This window comes from Sinocyclocheilus rhinocerous, unplaced genomic scaffold (assembly GCF_001515625.1).
Source record: "Sinocyclocheilus rhinocerous isolate Xijiao unplaced genomic scaffold, SAMN03320098_v1.1 scaffold872, whole genome shotgun sequence".
Taxonomy (NCBI): domain Eukaryota; kingdom Metazoa; phylum Chordata; class Actinopteri; order Cypriniformes; family Cyprinidae; genus Sinocyclocheilus; species Sinocyclocheilus rhinocerous.
The window spans coordinates 193,724-206,916 of NW_015639510.1; the positions used below are offsets into that span (position 1 = coordinate 193,724).

Genomic DNA, 13,193 nt, shown 5'->3' on the forward strand with positions numbered 1-13,193 from the left:
ATGGAACCCTATAAAAAAGGTTCTATTTAGCACTAAAAAGGGTTCTGCTATTGTTACAAGCCGAAGAACCCTTTTCTGGTACTGTTTAGAACCATTTTTCTTAATAGTGTGTGATGTTCACAGGTTTAAAGTTGTTTACGTATATATAATATCAGAGGCGTTATGCCCGTTCAAAGTGAAGATTTCTGAGCCAAGTGGATTTTGAATGCAGCTTCCAAAAGACAAAAAAATACCCGAATAATACTTTTTATATTTGATACAGTCACACCGGTGTGATTAGAACGTTCAGTGCGTTATATACAACCAGCTGCTAAATTCAAATCTGCGTTCGCTGGCTGGCGCTGAGCCAGATACAGACGCGTTTTACTGCGCATTATAAACCAATCACACACGATTCTGTTGAGCTTATGAATGCAATGACCAATCAGATAAGTTCAGATGAGTCATCGCTGAAACGCGGTGTTTTGTTCGCTTGCTCGCTGACTGAATACCTCTTTCTGGCGAATTCTCTCATCGGGAACAACAAAGTGCAGATGTGCGTACGAATGTAAGTAAGATATTCATTTCACAGTGTAAACAGCTTCAGTGATTTTAATGGGAGTTTTTGAGAGTGCCCGAACTCTGGCTAGACTGAATGAAAATGTTGTTTGATAATGTAAATGTTCTTTGCGTTCTGTAAAATGAAAGTGTTATAATTAGTAATTTACAATATTGTTATTAAATTCACATTAAACACAAAGTCAGTCGTATTAAAAATATTTTATGGCATGACACCCATATCTGGTCAAATGTCGAGTTTGTATGTGTAGTTAATAGATTACACTAGTCTACTTTGCCCATCACCATTTATTGATTAAATAACATAATCTATAAAGGTACAAAACGCATTTACTTACACATATTTGAGAATGGAGATATTTCCTGATATAGGTAGCACGTTTGGAAATATTTCGAAAAAAAACAAAAAACATCGACAACAAAAAAACACAAGCCTATATCAGTTATACAGTGCTATCGTAATAAAATAATAAAAATAAAATAATAAAAATGCCAAAATTTTAAATAAATACAGATAAATTAATAAAAAAGAAATATAATATAGGCCTAATATAATATAATAATACTGTGTAAATATGTTGAAATATTAATGTAAAAATATTGTAAAATATTGTAGAAAACACTTAATATACATGACAATTGACTATTGGTTGGTGAAGCATAAAATCAATAAAGACATACAGAGAAAGACAATAAAATAAAATAATTAAAAATAAAATACTGTGAAAACCTTACAGAGCACATTTTAAACGCATTTGATGCTTTACCATGGTCCTTTGATATATATGATACTGATTGATTACCATATCCATGTACCATGGTGTTTACGTGACACTCATAGAAATTCATGATACTCAAAGAAATGTATGATACATACTGTAAATCCAAAAAAGTTATTATAAATATAACATCATAACTATACAAATAAAAAATACAATGTTTTATTTTAATACTGTGCAAACTTGGAAAATAATTGTTAATGTAAAATAAATGTTGTAAAATATTGTAGAAAATATATGACAATTGACTGTTATTTGTTATTATTATTAACAATATAATAAATAAATGAATACACAATATATTTATTTAGGCTTTTGATTATTTATGGATTGGTGTTTTTTTATCATGCGGATGGGAATGTCCAGCAGAGTGAGAGGCACCTGTGCAGCAGAAGGAGTCCGCGTGTTTTCTGCAGCTGATCTGAACGTCCTTGAAGCTGTATCGACAGAAGTTCACATCTCCGTGCATCACATAAGGCGCTTTGCCTATAATCTCTCTGAATGTCAGCTCTTGTCAAAGAGTGCGGCTAACTTTTACAGCGTGCAACAACGTGTGCCTGATGAAACAACACGGTGACTGCATCACAGACATTAGTGTGCATGTTTACCTCTATCATTAATGTTTGATTAGGATTTCACTGCAGTAAAGTGTTTATTGCAGTACAGTCACAGTGCTTGAGCCCGACATTCAAAACAGCATTTCTTTACTTCTCACACATTTCTGGTTAATATGAGAACCTCACAAAACAAGGTCACATTTCACCAAAACAAATACAAATCTCTACATTTAATAAATAAATTAAAGCCACCTTCATTCATTCATTCATTTATGGCAATTAAGCTAATTTCCCCCAAAATTCTTATTTATTTGTTTGTTTATTTATTTATTTGTTTGTTTACTTACTTTCATGGCAATTAAGCTAATTTTCTTTCTAATTAATTTTTATGTCTTTATTTATTTATTTTATGGCAATTAAGCTCGTTTCCTCCAAAATTCTCATTCATTCATTCATTCATTTTTCACTCATTCATTCACTTTCATACTTACTTTCATGGCAATTAAACTAATTTCACACAAAATATCTATCTATCTATCTATCTATCTATCTATGGCAATTAAGCTCGTTTCCTCCAAAATTCTCATTAATTCATTCATTCATTCATTTATTGCAATTAAGCTAATTTCCCCCAAAATTCTTATTTATTTATTTATTTATTTATTTACTTTCATGGCAATTACGCTAATTCCCACAAAATATTATTTATTTATTTATCCATCCATCCATGTTGTTTTTGTAACTCTTAATAATCACATTTATGATTAGATTCTATATTTAATATTTATTTGTTTATTTATTTTAGCAATTAAGCTAATTTCCCCAAAAATTATCATTGCCTTATTTATTTATTTTATTAATTTATTTATCATGGCAATTAAGCTAATTTCCCCCCAAATATTTATTTATTTATCCATCCATCCATCCATCCATGTTGTTTTTGTAACTCTTAATAATCACATTTATGATTAGATTCTAAAACGAAATGTGTATTTGTTTTACTGTATAAACATTTTTACATTACTGTAACACATTGAAGGCAGAATAAATTAAATTCAGTAAACTAATAATATAATATTTATAATTGCAGTATTAGATATTTAAATTATATAAATTATTATATTAATAGCAAAGTGATTGTTTGAATTTTTCGGTATTACAGTAATGAAAATGGCAGAAGATGCGCTTAAATTCTATTAAAATAATAAAACTACAAAAAAACTTTTTTTTTTTTTTTTTTTAAGTAAAAAATTAAAAATTAATCATTATAAAAACAGGATAAATTTGGCATTTTTGCAAAGCAAATTAGACGATGTGAGTCTCCAACAAAACAAACTCTGCAAACAGATCCTTCTGTATACGAGCTTATGAAACAAAAGACATCTAACACACTTTTATATCTGTATTTAATCCACAACCGCCATTTGCTCTATTTGAGTTTATAAAAAATCATTCTGCATCATGTACTTATGCATGAGTTTTAGTACAGTTAGAGAGTGAAGCAATGCAGCTGTCCTTCTTACAGTATACGGTTTATGGCATACAGTTGCCAATAATAGGCTCTAATCATGAAAAAAATAACTAATACGCTCTGAAATCTAATTAGGGCCCTTTACCATATTCAGAAGAGGGCCTAATGCCTGGCACGGTGGAAGGAAGCTAGCGATTAATAAATCTGTGACTCATCGAGATTAATCTTTGTGTTTGGGATTAAACACATTGATGGACATATGCTGCGCACGCTCATATTCAACTGTTATGAAAACTGACACAGAACAACACGCCTTGTGTAATTAACTAATACGATTATTAACTAGATTTCCGAATATTCATTAACCGACCGAGAAACTGCAGGTCGCTTGCCAAGTGAGGACGATTTGGCGGGAAATCTCTTCGCCTGCGTGCAATACATGTTAGCAGACAGTCTTTTGCTGACAATATGTACATAATATCCAATTCTGTAGGATGGATGGATGGTTCCAGGTCACTCCAGGCTATCATAGTCCCGCATCCGTAATAAAGTAAAGGTCATGCAGGGGTCAGTCTGGTCGTGTGGATTCAGGCAGGTGGGAACAGGGCGGCAGCGCTGCCTTCTGGGATTAGCCAATCCCTGCCATCTGCTAGCAGCAGCATAATCCCCTCAATGAGAAAATCTATTGTCTAAGTAAATATCAAAGGCATGTAAGCTCATTTTGGCAAGTAATTTAAACATTAGGAGGACTTAAGTTAAAAGAGCATGTTAGTGCTGAGCAAGGGATCGGGAGGCTTATTTATTCCGTGCAACTTGCTGCTGAATCATCAAAAAAAGATCAAGCTGCTATTAACTGAGAAAACAAAAAATGAACCCACAGTAATAACTGCTGCTGAAATAAATAAATAAATAAATAGGTTGCTACATCTGTGGATGTTGTCTTTATACAAAATATAAATAGCAAACATACAAGATTTCATTTTACATTTTAAAATAACATTTTAACTTTATTTTTAGATTTTATTTTTTATTTTTCTTTAATATTTTAATATAATGTCATATAATATAAATATGAAATCATTTTATAAAATAAAAAAACATTTATATAATATATAATTATTTATATACAATATATACATACATGAATAATTAAAATGTGTATATACAGTATGCATAATAAATATACACAGTACACACATATATTTTATGCACAAAATCTTTGGATGTGATTAATTGCAATTAATCATTTGCCCAGCACTAATTTTTTTAGTAATGAGTGAGAATCATTTTATTTAAAATTATTTTTAAATACCCCAAAATTCACTATAATAACTATAATAATACTAAAAAGTACTTTTTTTTTTTTTTTTACTAAAATTATTAAAATTAAAACCAAAGTAAAAAAAATTAAAGCTAGATAGAAATACTAAAAATAAAATAAAAATTACAAAAGCCAATAACAATATTACTAAAACTGAACTAAAGTTAAAAATATAACCAAAATATAATAAAATATTTTAAATGCTATATAAATAATACTAAAAGACCACTGATTCCACTTGTTTTTTGCATTCACTCTAACAGCAGCAGTGTGTAGATCTGGACGTTCACGCCTCTCTGTGTCCTACTTTATCCAGTGTATAAACCCATCAGAGTTAATAGGATCTGCTGCCGCACGGCTGTGAGACGGGATCGGTGTCGCAGTGGCAGGCGATTTCATTAAATGTGTTTAAATATTATTATTATTATTAAAAGAGATGTAAAAGCTGCTGGATTTGCTCCCGTGGCAGGCGACATTTTTGTAGAATTGTATGTTTTGACATGGTAGCTATTCTGACACTTTTATGCACATACACTAACTGGCTCCGCGGACGAAGCCGTCTTTGATTTAGGACAACTATTTGCTGTCTCGCTACCATAGTTTGACCAAACTCCCCATCACATTCATTCCCTTTAAATAGACTCCTAATTATGTGCTGCCTCATTGTTTGCCAGCCGATGTGCCTTTGTATATTATGTGTATAAACCCATCAGAGTTAATAGGATCTGCTGCCGCACGGCTGTGAGACGGGATCGGTGTCGCAGTGGCAGGCGATTTCATTAAATGTGTTTAAATATTATTATTATTATTAAAATATTTGTAACCTAATACACAACTAAATCACTGTTGAATAGATCTTTATTAATACATTTGTATGTGCACTGTGCTTGGAACAGACCAGAAGTTGATAAAGAATAATATCATATTTCATATCATATAATAACATATTTCCAATACCTTACAAGTTCACAGTGAAACTCCTGCAGACGTGGGAAGGCCAGATCAGTGTTCAGGGTTTTTTCTTCATTGCTCCACAATCTCTCCGCTGCAGCACAGGCTCTCGGCCTTCACAAACACACAAAATCATAAAGACCTACAACAGTCTGCTAATTCATTCTGATCTGGGCTGCGTTTCCCGATAACGTTGTCTCTTAGCTTGCTACGAAGACTCTAAAGGTTCAATCTTAACTAAAGGTATACCTGTTCTAGGCGTGTTCCCCGAACTATACCTTAGGATGTTGCTTAAGGTAAACCTTCTTATGTAGCGTTAAGAAGGTTTGGGGAAACGCAGCCCTGGACTGTTCATCTAGTCATACCACAGGCGTGGGGTCAGATTGGTGGCGTCCGCATATTCACCCCACATGGCGACCTCTCCACCAATCACCAACTTCTTCTGCTCATCTGTGCCTAAATCATAGAAAAACCGCACATATTTAAACTAGCACAACAGACATGCGCTGAAAACACACCAGCACTGCACTACAAACAACAGCAGAGCAAACCACATCAAGCAGTGGTTGATTCTGTGAGAAATGAATCATTATTTAAAATACTTAAAAGTCATCATGAGTTCTCATTTATCGCCTGTTTGCTTTGAGGGACTGATATTTTATATTGAATTTTTAAATATTATACAACAAGAGCAAGCGCTGGAGAGCGTCTGAGCCCGGCATAGCATGCTGCTCCACACACCGGAGAAATTCTGGGGCCGCACTGCGTAGGATTCGCGCCAGTCCTGGCCGTATAGCTGATGTGGTTGATGTACCAGGGGGCAGAGAGCAGGACCCTGTGCCCGGCCTGGGTCATCCTGCTCAGTTCAGCCTGGTATTTTGCACCCTTCCAGATCTCCAGAACCGTGTCCTGTGGGATTTACCAACCAGCTCTGCTTTATTCATCTGCATAAATGCAATACTGGGAGTATTGTGAAGGGAGGACAAGAAAATGATGTGAATAAGAGGTGTGAACGAGATTTTTAAAATGTTGCAAGCTAGATTCAAACTCAAAAATGCCAAAAGAGCACCAGAGCTCAACGGGTTAACCACTAGCCCACAGTTCTGACTTTTAAATAACTTGTATTGATTCATTTTGCTTCATATCTTCTGATAGAACCTACTTCTGTCTCATGTACAGTCTGATAACACTGTGTTTCACCTCACACTATAAAAAAGTCGACTCTTGATTGACACCTTCTGGAATGGAGATACTATTCGTTTTCCTTAATATTTTAAATTAGTTTATATTTTTATTTTAGTTAAAGTTTAGTATTTTTGTTGTGTTTTGTAATTTTTATTAGTTTTTTTTTTATATGTCATATAAACATATATTTTTTATACATTTTTTTTTTTTTCCCCCCAGTTTTAGTTTCAGTTATTTTAGCATATAGAGATAAACTAAATGAGAAATGTTGCCTGAAATAAAATATCTTTATGTTTTGTATTTATTTATTTATTTTAGTTAACGTTTAATTTAAGTAACATTTTTTTATGGTTTTAGTTTTAATTGACTATAATATTTATGCTTAGCTGATGCAATACCAACATACAAAGTCCAGTGTTGTTATAAAACTAAAACTATTAAAAATAATTTTTGGGAATTGAAATAAAGCAGAAATAAATTGAAATATAAATACATAACTGAACTAAATAAGTTTAAAGCTACATTGTTACTTTTTTATTACACAAAAACAAACCAAAATGTTATTAATGACCAGTCCAAACCATGTCTTTACTTCACAAAATACACTCTGATAAACCTATAATAATAATCATTTAGAATAATAATTTATTTTAGAGCTGCTGGGAAGGATTTTGCAGGAAGTTGCATGCATACGTCATTCACCCATGCTTGATCTTTTCGCAAGATGCAAGCCATTTTATATAGTGTAGCTTTAAATTGAAGTACTAAAACTCAAACTGAAATTTATAATAATAATAATAATAATAATAATGCTAAATCAGAATATTTTTAAAAAAGCTAATAAAAATGACATTTAAAATTAAAATCAATTTAAAATGAACTAAAATTTAATTTAATTTAAATACAATCTGAAAATTACCTACAAACATAAATAAATATTTGAATAGTATATAAATAATACTAAAATACCACTTATAAAGTCATGCTTATCAATGCATGTTTGTTTGATTCTCACAGCACAACACACTTTCACAGAGAAATCAGCACTACACTGACACACAGCACTGCAGTCTCTAGTATTTATTAGTGTTTTGCACTTATGCTCTGACCCCTGAAGGCTAAGGGCCGCATGTTGTAGTAACGGGCCCAGCTGTGAGTGGGTATCGGCAGGTCGAGGTAGAAAGGGGCCGCCAGGATGACCTTTAACCCTGCTTTAGTCACCCGGCGCATCTTGCACAGGTAACAGCCCTGCTTCCAAACCTCCACCACGTACTTAGATCTGGGCTAGAAGAGAAGCGGCTCATTCCTGTTACAATCACACACGTCTCTTTTTCACGTTTGAATGCAACCAGTGTGACTGTGTGGTAAAGCAGACTCCCTGTTTTTACTCACTCGCTCGTGGTAGTCAAACACGTCCTGCCAAACAATGGAGCTTTTGTTGAGAGCGGCGGTCATGTTCATTATACTGAAGAACATGAAGAGAGACATAGTGGAAAACCAGAAACACTGTGTTCATGAATGTGCCATTTCTTATGTTTATGCAGAAAAATTGTAAAAACAAAAAATTTCCATTGTTATCAGAAGACAAAACATTTAGATTCTTAATATATTAAAACAGAATTTAATCAATGCATGGTCACAGTTGTGCTTATATCAGTTTTTTTTTTTTTATGGTTTCAAACATGTCTTAATAATATATTATATTATATTATATTATATTACTGGCACAATGTTTTTATTACATTTTTATTTGTCACTGTGTTTATTTTTGTGTTGATGCTTTGGCAATGAAAAAAAAAATCAAGTATTTTATGAATTGAAAACTAAATTTGAGAGCCAGAAAAAGCCTCTAGAGGGCGTTAGTATACAGTAAAACAAATTCTTAAATAACTAGACTTAAACCAGCTTTTCAGTAACGTTGGGAAAGTTACTGAAACAATCAGTAATTTTGTCTTTTCAGTTCAGCATTTGACAAATAACATTAAATGACTCATATGAAAAATCCTCTTTATTTTTTCTGTATTGCGACTGAAGGAATTCCAATCCAAATGGACAGTACATCTAATAAGATCACTTGAACGAAGTCATCTGATTTAAAATAAACATCATTGTAGTGCCTGCAGAAAATATGAAACGGCTTAATCGGATTAAATTACCATCAGTCATAACACCATTGTTCCACGAACAAAAGCAAACATTATGTAATTGCTATTAAACAATCATCCCTGGATAATAATAAAGCATCATCCAGAGTGGAAGTCTAAGCCCATGCGGCCAACCTAAACAGACAAAATCAGGGTAAACATGTAATAAACTAAAAATAAAGCTTTGTTTTAAGCTTTATTTAGTACACTTAACCCTTAACTGTCACCCCCCATTTGCCCACTAAGGGGGAGGAGACCGCCAAAAGATTTTAAAAGTACCATTTCCATGGTAACGCAATCTCTGATTTCGAAATGATTTTCACAGGATGTATCTTGGGCTTCTAAGCTTTCAAATGATATTTGATTTATGATGATTAGATTGATTACTAAAAGATTTGATAGAGAAAAAAGACAACAACAAAAAAGAGCGCCAAACGTCCCACAGGTGGGACGGTGACGCCCCTTAAAACCCTAAGACTTTCTTTATTCAGTGGAACCCCAAAAACCCCCATTGACTTTCACTAAAGAAGGCCAATCATGATGCAGTTGTAACACCATTGATTTTTTTCTGTAGCTGCTAGTATTGTAGCTGGTTGTTTGAGCTGTGGTGGATCAAGGCTTCTCTGTTAGATGTGTAAAATCACTCACACACCCCCTTCCCATTCTGGAAACCCCTCCCTGTGTGTTACCGTTGAACTAGATGTCACAGTCGTCGTCTACTCCCTGTTTTAGTTCTTTGAATGTCACTGGCTGGAAATGCCATGCTGTACTGTGCAAAATGCTGTACTGTATGTGACAATGACGAAATATGACTCATACAAATGTTCATATGAGATTTCATCACTGTGATTAACATGCTTATAATTTTCCATGGCATTCACTGTCACAACGAGGAGCGGGAATACCTTATTGACCCTTATGCAATTTATTAATTGATCAATATAATTTATAGATACATATATATTTATAGGTAAATGACGATTTTGTCTTAACGTTTAGAATTATTATTATTATGTAATGAGTTTTGCAAGGTCCTTTCATTGTATTTGTTGTGTTTTATTTGCGTTTTAACAGAACCACACCCAGTGAAACCTGTGGAAACAGCACACAAACTGGTTTAAGCTCTAGTAAATACGCAAACACACTCAGAACATACTGTAAAAATACAGTTATTGAGAATTAATCACAGCTTAAATCTACATAAAACGCCCCAAGCTAGGTGTGAGTTGATAATTATTGTTAACTAATAAACCTCTGTGCAAAAAATGGTTATGAGGTTATGTGAGCATTAGGAAGTTTCGTTTGTCCACTCAGTGTTTTTGTTTTTTGGACTTGGAGTTGGTGACACAACTGGAATTGCCAGTATTTCCAAATGATTACATTCTGAACTACTGCTTTTCATAATTGTTGAAAACTCTAGCTTAATTCTATATTCACTTTTAATTATTCAATATAAAGGTTGCTAAGCCTGTCTGTTTACTGTAGTTTTACAGCTTCTGTCTTTACTGCACTTTGTTAATCACATGGTTCATATCACACAGGATCATAAAACGGTTATCTTGGTCTGGATCTCTGGCCTAGTAGTTTAATGTTTTGTCTTGATAGACACTGCCATATAATCTCTTCTCAAAGCCTTTGGTAAAAAATGATACTTGGTCACAACTGAATATCCAATTATGTTTCATCAGACGTTTCATTCAATAATGTGTACGTTAATCATAATTGCACATGTGCACATGGTAATCATAATAACTGCACATACAGTCCATGTGCATTTATTGTGAGTTATTATTTTAATTTTTTTGATTTTTTTAATGCTTGTGTTGTTCTTGATTTATTTAACATGAAACTTTAAAAGAGAGTTCACATTAAATTGTCTAAGGTCTAATGCATTTTTGTAACCACAATAATCATGTGCCATAACTAGGATGGTGAAGGAATTCTGTGGTTACTGTTCTATAATCGCTAATTGTCGGAGATTTTAACATTCATGTTGATAATACAAATTATGCATTAGGACTTGCGTTTACTGACCTAATAAACTCTTTTGGAGTCAAGCAAAATGTCACCGGGCCCACTCATCGTTTTAATCATACGCTAGATTTAATGATATCGCATGGAATCGATCTAACTGATATAGATATCGTACCTCAAAGTGATGATGTTACTGACCATTTCCTTGTATTGTGCATGCTGCGTATTACTGATATTAACTATATGGCTCCGCGTTATCGTCAGGGCAGAACTATTGTTCCAGCCACCAAAGACAGATTCACAAATAACCTGCCTGATTTATCTCAACTGATTTATCTCAAACCCATAAATACACATGAACTAGACGAAATGACTAGCAACATGGGCACTATCTTCTCTAATACATTAAATAGCTGAAATAACCTTCCTGATAACGTTCGGGGTTCATAACTGCAGTTATATCTGATCAAATGCACATTATTATTCTTTAGCTTCGGTTAAACAAATTAATTTTACTTGGTTGGAACAGCAGCTACGCTAATTATGTCTTTATTTGTTTCTCTGTTTCTGCCACGGGATTGACATGACCTCAGAGGACCTCAGATGATGCCAATCCTGAAACAACATACAGAACTACCAAATTTTGCTATAAGTTTGATTGCATCATATAATAATTGCTGTTAATAGTTCATCGTCTGTTTGATTACGTCTTTAATTGATTTTTCCGTACATTTCTGCCATATGTACATTAACTGACAGTTGTCCTGCATCTTCAATAAACAAGCTACAGGTAGTCCAAAATGCAGCGGCTAGAGTCCTTACCAGGTCAAGAAAATATGATCATATTACCCCAATTTTACAGTCTCTGCACTGGCTACCTATTAAGTTCCATATCAGTTACAAAATATTATTACTTAATTATTACTTACCTACAAGGCCCTTAATTGGTTAGCTCCTGCGTACCTAACTGGTCTTCTACCTCGCTACAATCCATCACGCTCCCTAAGGTCGCAAAACTCTGGACTTTTGGTAGTACCTAGGATAGCAAAGTCCACTAAAGGAGGTAGAGCTTTTTCGCATTTGGCTCCCAAACTAAATAAATGCCTTCCTGATAACGTTCGGGGTTCATAACTGCAGTTATATCTGATCAAATGCACATTATTATTATGCTTTAGTTTTGGTTAAACAAATCAATTTTGCTTGGTGGGAACAGCAGCTACGCTAATTATATTTTGCTATAAGTTTGATTGCATCATATAATAATTGCTGTTAATAGTTCATCGTCTGTTTGATTACGTCTTTAATTGATTTTTCCGTACATTTCTGCCATATGTACATTAACTGACAGTCACCACTGATAAGCTACTACTAAATATTGTAGAAATTAAATTTTCTGTAGTTGCTATGCAACTATTTGTATCGTAAAAAGCGCTATACAAAAAAACTTGAATTTAATTGAATTTAACTGAATTAATCCTTGATCTAGTTCTGAAGAAACTAATCATTGCAATAGTCATAAGCCCCCCAAAATAATTAAGATTAATCTAATATTATCAGCATAAAACAAAAGAAAATAAAAAAGCAAAACAGACAACCCAAAACACAAAAACAATAATAAAAAATAATAAATAAATCTAATCTTTTAAAGATTAAAAAAAGAAAAAAATCTTGATAAATAAAAAACAATCAAAAAACACACAAAACTGACAAAAACACAACACAAAAAACTAGCAAAACAAAAAAGCAAAAGAGAAGAAAACCTAAAACAAAACACAGAAAAGTAAACAAAACAAACAAATAAAAAACAAGCAAAAACACAACACAAAACAACAAATAAAAACAAAACAAAAAACTAAACAAATAAACAAAAAAAACTCAAACACCTAAAGCAACACAAAAACAAGAAATAAACAAAACAATGCAAAACAAAAAATACAAACAAAGAAACAAATAAAAAGCACAAAAACAAAAAGCAAAACAACAAAATAATACATGACCTCACCAAAAAAAATAAAAAATAAAAAATCACAACACAAAACTGCATCACATATCAAAACAAAACAAATAAGCAAATAGCTAAATAAATTTAAAGGAAAGACATTTTAAGGTAAATGATATTGAAATGATTTTTCAAAGCTGTACATGAAACAAATATTATTTTATGTTTTACAAGAAAATATTTAACATTTAAACTTCAAACCGTCATTGTTATTTCAGTTTGTTACTTGCCATTTCTTTGTAATTATTCATAAA

At 32.8% G+C, this 13,193-nt stretch overlaps 1 long non-coding RNA gene across 1 annotated transcript; it reads right to left on the reverse strand.

The window, feature by feature from the left end:
• Positions 1-5,649: 5,649 nt before the first annotated feature.
• On the reverse strand, positions 5,650-6,546 carry LOC107751281 (uncharacterized). The gene is made up of 3 exons (XR_001641223.1): positions 6,379-6,546; positions 6,003-6,093; positions 5,650-5,751 (listed from the first exon to the last, which is right to left on the reverse strand). It is a non-coding gene; the product is annotated as an uncharacterized LOC107751281 (long non-coding RNA).
• Between the last annotated feature and the right edge of the window lie 6,647 nt (positions 6,547-13,193).